Source organism: Oncorhynchus mykiss, chromosome 25 (assembly GCF_013265735.2).
Source record: "Oncorhynchus mykiss isolate Arlee chromosome 25, USDA_OmykA_1.1, whole genome shotgun sequence".
In the NCBI taxonomy this organism is placed as follows: domain Eukaryota; kingdom Metazoa; phylum Chordata; class Actinopteri; order Salmoniformes; family Salmonidae; genus Oncorhynchus; species Oncorhynchus mykiss.
In genome coordinates, this window is record NC_048589.1 from 35676801 (window position 1) to 35691385 (window position 14585).

Genomic DNA, 14585 nt, shown 5'->3' on the forward strand with positions numbered 1-14585 from the left:
CACCCCAGTCACTTGTATCCACCCCAGTCACTTGTATCCACCCCAGTCACTTGTATCCACCCCAGACACTTGTATCCACCCCAGACACTTGTATCCACCCCCAGTCACTTGTATCCACCCCCAGACACTTGTATCCACCCCCAGACACTTGTATCCACCCCAGACACTTGTATCCACCCCAGACACTTGTATCCAGCCCCAGACACTTGTATCCAGCCCCAGACACTTGTATCCACCCCAGACACTTGTATCCACCCCAGACACTTGTATCCAGCCCAGTCACTTGTATCCACCCCCAGACACTTGTATCCACCCCCAGACACTTGTATCCAGCCCCAGACACTTGTATCCAGCCCCAGACACTTGTATCCAGCCCCAGACACTTGTATCCAGCCCCAGACACTTGTGTCCACCCCAGTCACTTGTATCCAGCCCAGTCACTTGTATCCAGCCCCAGACACTTGTATCCAGCCCCAGACACTTGTATCCAGCCCCAGACACTTGTATCCAGCCCCAGACACTTGTATCCAGCCCCAGACACTTGTATCCAGCCCCAGACACTTGTGTCCACCCCAGTCACTTGTATCCAGCCCCAGACACTTGTATCCAGCCCCAGACACTTGTATCCAGCCCCAGACACTTGTATCCAGCCCCAGACACTTGTATCCAGCCCCAGACACTTGTATCCAGCCCCAGACACTTGTATCCAGCCCCAGACACTTGTGTCAGGTAGAACACCAATCACAAAAAAAAATGGCGCCGGAGGAGATGGCCGCCGTTTAACGGTCTCCTAACCAATTGTGCTATTTATTATGTGGGGTTTGTTTCGCGATATTTGTAAATTATTTTGTACATAATGTTTCTGCAACCGTATCTTAATTAAGGAAGAAAAGAGCTTCTGGATATCAGGACAGCGATCACTCACCTCGGATTAGACAAAGAGCTTCTGGATATCAGGACAGCGATCACTCACCTCGGATTAGACAAAGAGCTTCTGGATATCAGGACAGCGATCACTCACCTCGGATTAGACAAAGAGCTTCTGGATATCAGGACAGCGATCACTCACCTCGGATTAGACAAAGATTTCTTCAACAACAACAACAACAACAACAAGCAGGACTCACACGATATTCTCCAAACACCCCACAGGGCAGACATCCCAATTATTCGCAAAAGGAAGCGACGCAGAGGAGGAGAGCCGGATGACTCGTCCGGACCCGCAGAAGACAACTTTGAAAGTTGCCGTTACGTCAATATTACTCGCCAATTTGCAATCATTGGTCAATAAACTAGACGAGGTGGGGGATGGTAGGGGACGCCATGTGCGACTGACGTGTTTTCCGTTTGCTCCCATGGTATTCTTAAAGTTTATGTGAATTCTGCAGCAAAACCATATTTATTTTCAAATATTAATTTGGTGATCCCTTCCCGTAAAAACCAAGACTACTTTGCTTCCGAATGTCAGCATGTCGACCAAACATAAGGCCAAGAACATGACTCTGAGAAAACCCGGCCTACAAGACCCGCTCTCATCACCGCCCTCTCCTGAGTCTGAGGGCCCGGGGACGCACACTTTACCCGGGGGCGCGGCTTGGACTGGCGGCGCTGAAATGAACATTCTCGAGGCCATCAAACTACTACGCTCTGAGATAGTTGAAATGAAAACACAGGTGGTTGCTACGATTGAGGCCAGAATACAGGAGGTTTCTGATACTTTAAAAGCAGATTTAACCATCCTGCAGAACGAGACTGTGCCGGCAATTACATCACTCAAAACAACAACTGCGTCACACACTACAACGATTGCAGCACTGGAGGCCTCCGCTACTAATGTCTCCGACTTAACTACATCCCTGGAGGCTGAAGTTAAACGCCTAGCTGCGGATTTGAAAAAGGTGAGGGAGAGCTGTGTGAGTTTAGAGGGATTCTCTCGCCGTAATAATCTGAGGCTTGTATCGGTCCCAGAGTCCGCGGAAATGCATCGCGCCACAGATTTCGTTTCAGGGCTGCTGAAGGATGTTCTTGCCTTAGATGAAAAGCCCCTGATTGATCGAGCCCACCGGTCGCTGCGCCCAAAGCCCCGGGATGGGGAGAGGCCCCGTGACATAATTCTTCGAGTGCACTTTTTTCATGAGAAGATGGAGATCCTCCGATGAGCCCGCAATACCACTCTGAGCTTTCAAGGACAGAGCTTTTCCATATACCAGGACTACTCCCCCACTGTTTCCAGGCAGCGCGCAGCTTTCGGACAGGCCAAACGAGTACTTCGGGACCATCCAAGTGTGAAGTATGGACTGCGATTCCCGGCCCGTTTATGGATATCTCATGAGGGTAAAGACCACACGTTTGAATCTCCGGAGGAGGCTATGGCTCACATTCAACGTCATATCAAGAAGTCTTGAATATGCTCACAGTTTAGCAACTGTTGCTTGCGAACTGTGGATAGTAAGTACCCCACTTGTGGTACAATTATGTTCAAATATAACAGGCTAGTCTTGTATAGTTGGTGAAACTATTCAGGCTTATTTGATGTGATCTAATGTTTTGATCATCTAGGATGCGTGCCTTATCTCGCTCACCTATTTAGTTTGTTTACACATTGTCTCAGTGACTCAAAATATTTTTGGTTATTTGTTTACTGCATCCGTTTGCATTGACCCAGTTAACAGCAAATGTCTCCCGAGGCTACACGGTTTCTGGGGCCTCACTTTAATTTTAAAAGTTTTGAGCGTCATTTAAGCCCAGCAATCGTTCAACGTTGCGCAGACGTAGTTTTTTGGGATTGGTTGTAAGCTGTCTCAGCTTCAATTAGACTACTATTATAATTACTATTATTTTTGATTGTCTTACTACGATTTCCTTACTTCAAATTAGATTTTTGGCTGAGAGCCTTTATACATTTTATTTATTTTCTCTCAATGCCTGTTATAAGACGGGGAATACAATTATATACATCTACAAGTGGTGCTTTTGTCATTCCGTTTGCACAGGGGATTCGCCTTTTTTTTATTTGAAAAAAATACATACAAATCTTTCTTTTTGCTGCTTGATCCACTAACAAAACGCGACTTTAAAGAGCGGGACTGTGGGTTTAGGTTTAAGACCGCACTCTCACAGACATACTGTGCGAAGAGAACATGTTCTATTTAGGCTTGTACCTCGTTTGGGGAGGTATTGTCTGGGATGGGGGGAGGGGGTGGGGGGGCAGGTTGAATTGTTCAGTTCTAATGTTGTCATTCTGTCTTTTTAGTTTTTTTTCCTGTTTTTTTTCTGTACTTTTTCCAAACATTTACCACCGTACATTATTACTCTGAGACAAGTTACTCTGGGGGTTTTGGGCGCTCATTGCTTTTCCATTCTATGCTCTGATGACAGGGTTGAATAACGGGAATGCCCAGAGGGGCCAAAATAATACGATCAAGTACATTTCTTGGAATACCAAAGGGGTTAACAACCCGGTGAAGCGTAAGAGGGTGTTGACACACTTAAAGGGTTTGAATGCAAATATTGCATTTCTACAAGAGACTCACTTGAGGACTGGTGAGCATTTTAGGATGCGTAAGGACTGGGTTGGTCAAGTGTTCCACTCAAACTTTCATAGTAAATCAAGAGGTGCTGCTATTCTGGTTGATAAGGCTACTTACTCCCTTTGTAGCTTCTGAGGTTATTGCTGATCCTAAGGGACGATACGTCATAGTAACCGGTGAACTGTTTTCTACCCCTCTTGTTTTGGCTAGTGTTTATGCTCCCAATTGGGATGACACAAGTTTCATTTCTTCCTTTCTGTCTGCTATTCCCAATTTAGATTCTCATTTGTTGATTTTAGGGGGGGATTTCAACTGTAAAATGTCCCCAGTTCTTGACAAGTCCTCACAAACAAATACAGGCCCATCTAAATGTGCCCTACTTATTCAATCCTTTCTTCAGAAATATGCTATGTTTGAGGCCTGGCGTTTCCTACATCCTACAGATAGACAGTATTCCTTTTATTCTCATGTTCATCAAACATACTCCCGGATTGATTACTTCTTTTTGGACAAAAAACTTGTGCCTAACCTTCGGCAGTGTACTTACGAGAGTATTGTTATCTCTGACCATTCACCATTAGTGCTTGAACTAGAGTTTCCCCAGCGACCTCCAAGGTGTTATCAATGGCGTCCCCATTTTACTCTCAGATAAGGAGTTTGTTAATTTCATTTCTTCTGAAATTACCTTATTCCTAGAAACTAATTCAACACCAGGTATGTCCTGCTCTACCATATGGGAGTCTCTCAAAGCATACCTACGTGGCCAAATTATTTCTTATACAGCCAACCAAAACAGAGTTCGCTCCCAGCGACTTCGGGACCTGAGCGAGTCCATAGCCACATTGGATGAGAGGTATGCTGCGGATCCTTCCTCTGATCTGCATAAAGAGCGCCAACTACTCCAATCTGAATTTGATGAGCTTTCTACCAGGCAGGCTGAACAGTTACTCTTGCGAGCTCGATACAAAGTCTATGAACAAGGCGACAAGGCCAGTAAACTCCTTGCACATCAGATCCGTAAATCCGAGGCCTCACGTTTAATCCCACAAATAAGGACCCCGTCTGGTGCCACCACAGTTATACATAAAGAGATCAATGATCAATTTAAACAATTTTACTCTGCGCTATACACCTCTGAATCCCCTCAAGACCCTTCGCTGATTGACTCCTTCTTTAATGGCTTGAATATGCCTTCAATTGATACAGACTCCCATGACTGTCTAGAAGAAGAATTTACGCTTGAGGAGATTGCAACAGCAGTGTCCGCAATGAAAAGTGGTAAATCACCGGGTCCGGACGGTTTTCCAACCGAATTTTACAGGACGTTTTCTGGTCTGCTTTGCCCATTCTTGTCCCGACTATTTGCAGAGTGCCTCAATACTTCAAAGCTGCCGCCTAGTCTTTATCAGGCTTCAATTTCATTACTACTAAAGAAAAACAAAGACCCCCTGGAATGTGGATCCTATCCCCCAATCTCGCTTTTAAACTGTGATTACAAAATCCTAGCTAAGCTTTTAGCCATCCGTATGGAGGGCTTGCTGCACCAAGTAATACACTCTGACCAGACTGGCTTTGTGAGAAATAGGCATTTATTCTTCAATATTAGGCGCCTTATGAATATACTGTACTCCCCAGCGTCGGAGGACTCGGAGGTGGTGGTCTCACTTGATGCCGAAAAAGCGTTTGACCGCGTTGAGTGGGATTACCTAACAGCTGCCCTTTATAGATTTGGCTTTGGCCCCAAATTCATTGCGTGGATAAAGATTCTTTATTTTTCCCCCATGGCTTCGGTACGGACCAATAACTTGTCCTCTGACTATTTTCCCTTGCACCGCGGATCCAGACAGGGTTGCCCACTCTCCCCCTTGTTGTTTGCTTTGGCAATCGAGCCTCTCGCCATTGCACTACGCTCTAATGATGCCATTCAAGGCATAATCAGGGCGGGCCTGGAGCAGAAAGTCTCGCTATATGCTGACGACCTCCTTTTGTTTATCTCCAACCCCGATACCTCATTGCCACGTGCCCTATCTGTTCTTAAAAAGTTTGGATCAATCTCAGGGTACAAGCTGAATCTAGGCAAGAGTGAGCTCTTTCCGGTAAACAAGGCTGCTTTAAAGTGCTCTTTCACAAGTTCTCAGTTTAGGATTGTCCGGGATCAATTCACTTACTTGGGAGTAAAAGTGACAAGGAAATATTCAAATTTGTTTCAGGAAAACTTTGTTGCTCTAGCAGACAGATTGAAACAATCTTTTACTTTTTGGAATTCGCTACCCCTTTCTCTTATCGGAAGGATTAATGTCATTAAAATGAATGTGTTGCCCAAATTTTTATATTTATTTCAATGTTTACCCATTTTTATTCCAAAATCTTTTTTTATTTCACTGGATCAAACATTCATGCATTTTATTTGGAATGGCAAGGTACCACGGATTGGTAGAAAACATTTACAGAAGCCTAGGTCGATGGGGGGTTTAGCTTTACCAAATTTTCAGACATACTACTGGGCTGCAAATTTCAGAGCCGTTCTGTACTGGCTGCAGACTGATCCTACTGGCCCTAGACCACTCTGGGCCCAGATGGAGTCTGAATCGTGTAAACCTGCAGCACTTTCCTCTGTGCTGTGCTCGTCTCTCCCTAGGCAAAAGGTGTGCCAACCCAATTGTAAAGCAGTCTCTTAAAATTTGGAATCAGTTCCGTTTAGCCTTTAGCCTCCGAGGCTTTTCTCTATCAGGCCCAATCAATCAGAACATTTTATTTCCTCCATCTTTGAATGATGGGGCTTTTGGCATTTGGCACTCACTAGGCCTTTCCTCGCTAGCCCAATTATTCTTTGATGATACATTTGCCTCTTTTTCTCAGCTGCAGGAAAAGTTAAATCTCCCCCAATCCCACTTTTTCCGCTATCTCCAGACTAGAAACTTTGTCAGGGCTAACACACCTGGATTTCCCAATAGGCCTGCGAATACTGCTATTGAGAGCATCTTGGAGCTGAACAAGCTTCCTAGAGGCGCAATTTCAGATGTATATGCAATCATTCATGACCTACAGAACCCTTCTCTGGTGCCTTTAAAGACTCGATGGGAAAAGGATTTGGGGGAGGAACTTGGGGAAGACGCCTGGGAATCTGTGCTGCGCAGGGTACACTCGTCCTCTTTTAGCACTAGACACAGCCTCATTCAATTCAAGGTGGTTCATCGTATCCACTGGTCGGGGGCCAAACTTGGAAGAATATTCTCTGATTTTGATCCTACCTGTGTCAGATGTAAGGTGGAACCAGCCACACTGTTGCATATGTTTTGGGGCTGTCATAAACTGTCAGGTTTCTGGGAATTAATATTTAAATGTTTCTCTGATATATATGACACTGTTATAGATCCGTCTCCCCTTACAGCCCTTTTTGGAGTACTGCCCATGGGTACCCCCCTATCAAGAATCCAGTCGGACACGGTTGCTTATACAACTCTTTTAGCTAGACGGCTAATACTACAGAACTGGAAGATGGCAGCTCCCCCATCGTATAAATATTGGGTGAGGGATGTGTTGTGCTCTCTGAAACTAGAAAAAATTAAATTCAATTCACGTGGGAACCCCAAACTGTTTGATGAGGCTTGGGCTCCATTCCGGTCTTACTTTAAACAGTCCATCCTCTGATGGCATCCCAATTAATACTAAAATAAGTCTGTGACTTAAGGGTTGGAGGAGCTTCTCTCTGTGTTTTTGCTGGGGGGGTATTAAGGTCCATGTGCTTATTGATTGTGGTCCGCGGACGCCTTGTTCATCTTGCCCAGGCAGAGACTGAAGTGTGAGCTTGTTTTTCCCAGTTATTTTTACATTTTGTTCACGCCTACATGAATAATCATTTTTTATTTTAAAGCATTGTAAACTTTTTTTTTTTGTCCAGTGGATGGTTGGTCTGTGGCCATGACTCTCTTGTGAGTGGTTGCATTTCTCCACCCTTATCCCTTGACTGCTTACAGGAACAATGGTGAGGTGTTTGCTCTGTCCCTATACTATAGATTGCCCTTTAACCTCTGTAGCCTGCTGCCTGGTGTGTTTAACTTGTCTAAAGTATGGTTTCTTTAAAGATTTTTTAAAGCTTTTTTTTTTTTTTTTTTTTTTTTTTTTCTTAATTTTTTTTTAATTTGTATTTTTTTTTCTAGTTGAGTGTATTATTTATATTGCTTTGTCTTGTCTGTGTGTGTATGTTCAAAACTTAATAAACAGAGTTTAAAAAAAAAAAAAAAAACTAGACGAGGTACGATCACGAAAATATCCTACCAACGGGACATCAAAAACTGTAATATCCTATGCTTCACGGAATCGTGGCTGAATGACGACATGGATATTCAGCTAGCGAGATACATGCTGCACCGGCAAGATAGAACAGGGGGGGGGGGGGGGGGGGGGTCTGTGCATATTTGTAAACAGCCGGTGCACGAAATCTAAGTAAGTCTCTAGATTTTGCTCGTCTGAAGTAGAGTATATTGTGATAAACTACTTGCCTAGAGAGTTCTCAGCTTTACTTTTTGTGGCTGTTTATTTACCACCACAGACAGATGCTGGCATGAAGACCGTACTCAGTCAGCTGTATAAGAAAATAAGCAAACAGGAAACCACTCACCCAGAGGCGGAGCTCCTAGTGGCCGGAGACTTTAATGCAGGGAAACTTAAATCAGTTCTACCAAATCTCTATCAACATGTTAAATGTGCAACGAGAGGGAAAAATAATTCTAGATCACCTGTACTCCACACACAGAGACACGTACAAAGCTCTCCCACGCCTTCCATTTAGTAAATCCGACCACAACTATATCCTCCTGATTCCTGCTTACAAGCAAAAATGAAAGCAGGAAGTACCAGTGACTCGGTCTATAAAAAAGTGGTCAGATGAAGCAGATGCTAAACTACAGGACTGTTTGCTATCACAGACTGGAACATGTTCCGGTATTATTCCGATGACATTGAGGAATACACCACATCAGTCACTGGCTTTGTCAATTAGTGCATTGAGGACGTCGTCCCCACAGTGACTGTACATACCCCAACCAGAAGCCATGGATTACAGGCAACATTCGCACTGAGCTAAAGGGTAGAGCTGCAGCTTTCAAAGTGCGGGACTCTAACCCGGGAGCTTACAAGAAATCCTGCTATGCCCTGCGACAAACAGGCAAAGCATTAAACAGGCAAAGTGTCAATACAGGGCTAAGATTGAATCATACTACACCGGCTCCGACGCTCGTCGGATGTGGCAGGGCTTGCAAACGATTACAGACTACAAAGGGAAGCACAGCTGCGAGCTGCCCAGTGGCACAAGCCTACCAGACGAGCTAAATCACTTCTATGCTCGCTTCGAGGCAAACAACACTGAGGCATGCATGAGAGCATCAGCTGTTCCGGACGACTGTGTGATCACGCTCTCCGTAGCCGACGAGAGTAAGACCTTGAAACAGGTCAACATACACAAGGCTTCGGGGCCAGACGGATTACCAGGACGTGTGCTCCGGGCATGTGCTGACCAACTGGCAGGTGTCTTCACTGACATTTTCAACATGTCCCTGATTGAGTCTGTAATACCAACATGCTTCAAGCAGAACACCATAGTCCCTGTGCCCAAGAACACGAAGGCAACCTGCCTAAATGACTACAGACCCGTAGCACTCACGTCCGTGGCCATGAAGTGCTTTGAAAGGCTAGTAATGGCTCACATCAACACCATTATCCCAGAAACCCTAGACCCATTCCAATTTGCATACCGCCCAAACAGATCCACAGATGATGCAATCTCTATTGCACTCCACACTGCCCTTTCCCACCCAGACAAAAGGAACACTATGTGAGAATGCTGTTCATTGACTACAGCTTAGTGTTCAACACCATAGTACCCTCAAAGCTCATCACCAAGCTAAGGATCCTGGGACTAAACACCTCCCTCTGCAACTGGATCCTGGACTTCCTGACAGGTCGCCCCCAGGTGGTGAGGGTAGGTAGCAACACATCTGCCACGCTGATCCTCAACACTGGAGCTCCCCAGGGGTGCGTGGTCAGTCCGCTACTGCACTCCCTGTTCACTGATGACTGCATGGCCAGGCACGACTCCAACACCCTCATTAAGTTTGCTGACGACACAACAGTGGTAGGCCTGATCACGACAACGACGAGACAGCCTATTGGGAGGAGGTCAGAGACCTGGCCGGGTGGTGCCAGGATAACAACCTATCCCTCAACGTATCCAAGACTAAGGTGATGATTGTGGACTGCAGGAAAAGGAGCACCGAGCACGTCCCCATTCTCATCGACAGGGCTGTAGTGGAGCAGGTTGTGAGCTTCAAATTCCTTGGTGTCCACATCAACAACAAACTAGATTGGTTCAAACACACCAAGACAATCCTGAAGAGGGCACAACAAAGCCTATTCCCCCTCAGGAAACTAAAAAGATTTGGCATGGGTCCTGAGATCCTTAAAAGGTTCTACAGCAGCAACATCGAGAGCATCCTGACCGGCTGCATCACTGCCTGGTACGCCAATTGTCCGGCCTCCGACCGCAAGGCACTTCAGAGGGTAGTGCGTACGGCCCAGTACATCACTGGGGCAAAGCTGCCTGCCTACCAAGGACCTCTACACCAGGAGGTGTCAGAGGAAGACCCTAAAAATGGTCAAATACCCCAGCCACCCCAGTCATAGACTGTTCTCTCTACTACCGCATGGCAAGCGGTACCGGAGTGCCAAGTCTAGGACAAAAAGGCTTCTCAACAGTTTTTACCCCAAAGCCATAAGACTCCAGAACATCTAATCAAATGGTTACACAGACTATTTGTGTCCCACCACCCGCCAAACCCTCTTTTTACGCTACTCTGTTCATCATATATGCATAGTCACTTTAACGATACCTACATGTACATACTACCTCAATAAGCCTGACTAACCCGTGTCTGTATATAGCCTTGCTACTCTTTTTTCAAATGTCTTTTTACTGTTGTTTTATTTCTTTACTTACCTACACACATACCTTTTTTTCCCACACCATTGGTTAGAGCCTGTAAGTAAGCATTTCACCTGTTGTTTTCGGAGCATATTAATGGTTGTGTGTATCTGTGATTGTATTGTTCAAGGTGAATGTGTGTGTGTGTGTGTGTGTGTGTGTGTGTGTGTGTGTGTTTAGTGCTTTAGCAGAACTCCCTGATGCGCTGGCAGGTGCTCCAGCTGACCAGCTGAGCCCACCCAGTCTGTGTGACAGCAGAGCATGCCTTCATTTTTCTTCCCTCTACTGACCATAAAGACCAGTTGTGTGTGTATGCATGCACACAAAAACACACTTATTTTCTGTCGGAGTGTGTCTGTGTGTGCTTGTGTGTGTGTGTGCACGTGTGTGTGTGCGCGTGTGTGCGTGTGTGAGTGTGTGTGAGCTTGAGCATGTTTGTGTGTTTGTGAGTGTGTGTATAGCAGAGCCTGCCTGATCCTCCTGTTCCTCTCATTTTCCCTGGTGAAAGGAGGCATTCTAACTGATTTCCATGACCTCAAGACAGGGCCCTTGCTGCCTTCCCGTCCTCGTGGCTGGTGTGTTTCATTGTGTACTTACTCGCGTGCGTGGGTGACTTTGTGGGTGTGTATTTGTGTGTGTGTGTGACTGCGTAACCGTGTTTGTGTGTGCGAGTGAGCCAGTGTGTATCTCTGACTGTGCGTGCGCTCTCTCTCTCACACACACTAACACACTAACTGCTTTCCATGACCTCCAGCCAGGACCCTCCTCTGCGGCCTTCCTCGCAGTGCTTGTTTAGACAACAGTGGTGCACATGTTGGCTGAAATATGGCCGCTGCGCTGGCCTGCTCGGGTGAATTAAGCTACGGCATGTGTGCTTAAACCACAACGGCTCACGGATTTATCCATATATTTAAATGATTGATTTAAGAGCCCACCATTCAACACTTGTTGCAGCTGTGGAGGGGAGATTGTGGGACCTGGGAGATGAGAGAAGAGGGATAGATATTACATCAGAAAAGATACAGCCTTGAAGACTTACGCAGGCTATGTTATTGACATAATTCATAAAAGCAGCACTGGAATATTTTAATTCAGAAGTGTGGAGTTTTTATATTTTAATTGAACCTTTATTTAACTAGGCAAGTCAGTTAAGAACAAATATTATTTACAATGATGACAGACCTGGGAACAGTGGGTTAACTACCTTGTTCAAGGTCAGAACGACAGATTTTTACCTTGTCAGCTCAGGGATTCGATCCAGCAACCTTTCGGTTACTGGCCCAACACTCTAACCATTAGGCTCTAACCGCTAGGCTCTCACCGCTAGGCTACCTGCCGCCCCAAGTTGTATTTTTATATGAGTATTTATTAATAGCTTTTGTTTGTTATGGTTTTAAAATTACATAAGCTAAATGTTTTTTAAATGTCATGAAAAAAATTGAAGAAAGCATATGAAAACAGATCAGTCCGTCTTCTGTTAGGTTCAACGGACACACATTTATACACACACAAGGATATGTGTGTGTTTTATTAGCTGTCTCCTTATTAAATGTGTTGGGGGTTAGAGGAGCGTTCAGAGCTGGGACAGGACATTCCACCTCTTTAATGTCTCCCTCTCGTCCCCTTATTCCCCCCATTCTTCTCCTCCCTCCGTTCGTTCCCCCCATTCCTGCCTTTGATAATACTTTCCCTTATGAGCTCATAAAAACCAGAGGTTCTCTCAGAGTGACATCTCTTTCATTTAAAACCAGAGTGTCTCTCAGAGCAGCACCTCTTTCTTTAAAAACCAGAGTGTCTCTCAGAGCGACACCTCTTCCATTAAAAACCAAAGTGTCTCTCAGAGCAGCACCTCTTCCATTAAAAACCAGAGTCTCTCAGAGCGACACCAGTCTTGCTTTTAAAAAAATGGTTGCTAGATAGGGTCCTATGTGTTTTTAGATTTTTCTAATATAATAGAAAGTACTAGCTACTGTAAGTTATGCTATTTGTTGCAATTATTGAGGTGTTTCCTTTAATAAAAATAAAAAAATGAACTGAAGCGTGAATTGGACAGAAATCAACTTTATCTACCTCTATGTATCTCTCTCTTTCTTTTGTTTTCTTTCTCTTTTCCTTTTTTCTTTCTCTTTCTTTTTTTTGCTTTTGCTCTCTCTTCATCCTTCCTTCCCACCCCCTCTCTCTTTCTCTTCCTCCCTCCTTCCCACCCCCTCTCTCTTTCTCTTCCTCCCTCCTTCCCACCCTCTCTCTCTCTCTCTTTCTCCCTCCCCCTCTCTCTTACTCTTCATTTCTTACGGGGCTGAGTTAAGCATAAGCGAATAATTAGGTAATTGCCCTCTTGATTGAGCTCAATAGGAAACGTTTCAATTAAGCTAAAACTGCACAGGGAGGAAGTAGGCTCTTACAAAGGAAACATTCCTTGTCATGCAACTGTCAGCCCCGAGCCCACACTACACACACACACACAGAGAGAGAGAGACATATACCCACCAGCCTGGATTCAGGTGTAGACGTAACATAGTAGAAGTAAATCCATCACGCTCCGATTAAAATGATAAGTTATGTTTCTTATGGTATGTGGATGTACATCATCCATTTTGTATGATATGTTACGAATTGCAATACATACAATAGGTTATGAATTACAAGTCGTACAGTATGTTGCTATTTGAAAAAGTACAACATGTAAAACATAGTAAGTAGTTGCAAAGTTACTAAATAGTTCAAAGGATGAAGTTGTCTATGATGAGATTTTAACACGCAATCTTTGGGTTGCTAGACGTTCGCGTTATATGTTACGAATTCCAATTTGTTGTAACGTTAGCTAGGTGGCTAACACGAACATTAGCTAGTTGGCTAACGTTAGCTAATCTAGGGGTTAGGGTTAGGAGTTAGGTTAAAGGGTTAAGGTTAGGGTTAGGGTTACCTAACATACTAAATAGTTGCAAAGTAGCTTATTAGCCAAAGTTGTCCATGTTGATATTCGAACACGCAACCTTTAGATTGCTAGACATTTGCATTATATGCTGACCCATCCACCCCAACTAACCTCCCTACTTTAGTTTTTGCCTAAAGTAACATTGTGTCTTATGTAACCATACCAAACATAACATATCATACTAATTTGAGTGTCTCGGATTTACATTTGCTATGTTATATCTAGTCAATGAGACCAGGCTGTACACACACCCCAAGCGCAGAAACAGACAGACAGACAGACCTGAGCCCACACTACAAGCCAAAGCTTAACTGGATCCCAGAAGAGGAAACGCTGGGGAGAAAAAAAATTGCTTGTTTCAGACTGGGAAAAATATATATAAGGAGGAGGGGGTGGAGAGAGGGATGAGGGGAGATGGAAGATAGAGACAGCAAGAAATGATTGCAGGAATTATAGCTATATTTAAAACAGGACCTCTCTTTTCTCTGTGTGTGTCCCAAATAGCCAAAGGTAAAAGGTAGTGCTCTATAATAAGTAGTACACTAGCTAGAGAATAGGGTGCCATTTGAGACACTACCTCTGATATGATTTGCTAGTGATCCCCTGTCCAGATAAGACAGAGGTCCTGGACCGCCCAGCCTCGCCGCCTGTAACAAATTACAACCTCCCAGCCATAGAAGAGACGGACGCAGTTCCTGAACAACGAGGGGAAGAGAGAGAGAGATTTAAAGGAGAAAGAGAAACAGTGAAAGGGGCTTTGCATTTGGAAGGATTTACTAAAAGTGTGCCCTTACTGAAAAATCTTCATCCGAGGCCTGGGTTTGGATTTGAACTCACATGCTAACCCAACTCCTCTGCCTTAATTAAAGGGGAGCTGATTTGGCCTAGTTTTTTTTAGCTTGCTCCTCAAGAAATGCTGGCGGCCATGACAGAAGTCAAATGTGAGCTGGCTTGGGGGGTGTGGTTTGATGTGGGCGTTTCTTGGGTGTGACCTTGCCACCAAAAAGACACAACCAATCTGTGCGAACCTCGCCCGCAGCTGTTTCCCCTCACTCAGTCACAACAAACAAACCTCCTGCAGGTTGAGTTCAATAACTACAGGCAGATGTATGGTGAGATGATAGAGGAAGTGTTTTGATAA

General features: G+C 44.8%; 1 long non-coding RNA gene across 1 annotated transcript in view; it reads right to left on the reverse strand.

The window, feature by feature from the left end:
- Nucleotides 1-14385, reverse strand: part of LOC118944362 — a 66520-nt gene extending 52135 nt beyond the window's left edge. The window contains exons 1-2 of the long non-coding RNA XR_005039593.1: nt 14239-14385; nt 14022-14139 (exon numbers count right to left, since the gene is read on the reverse strand). This is a non-coding gene — a long non-coding RNA (uncharacterized LOC118944362). The remainder of the gene's footprint in view (nt 1-14021; nt 14140-14238) is intronic.
- Between the last annotated feature and the right edge of the window lie 200 nt (nt 14386-14585).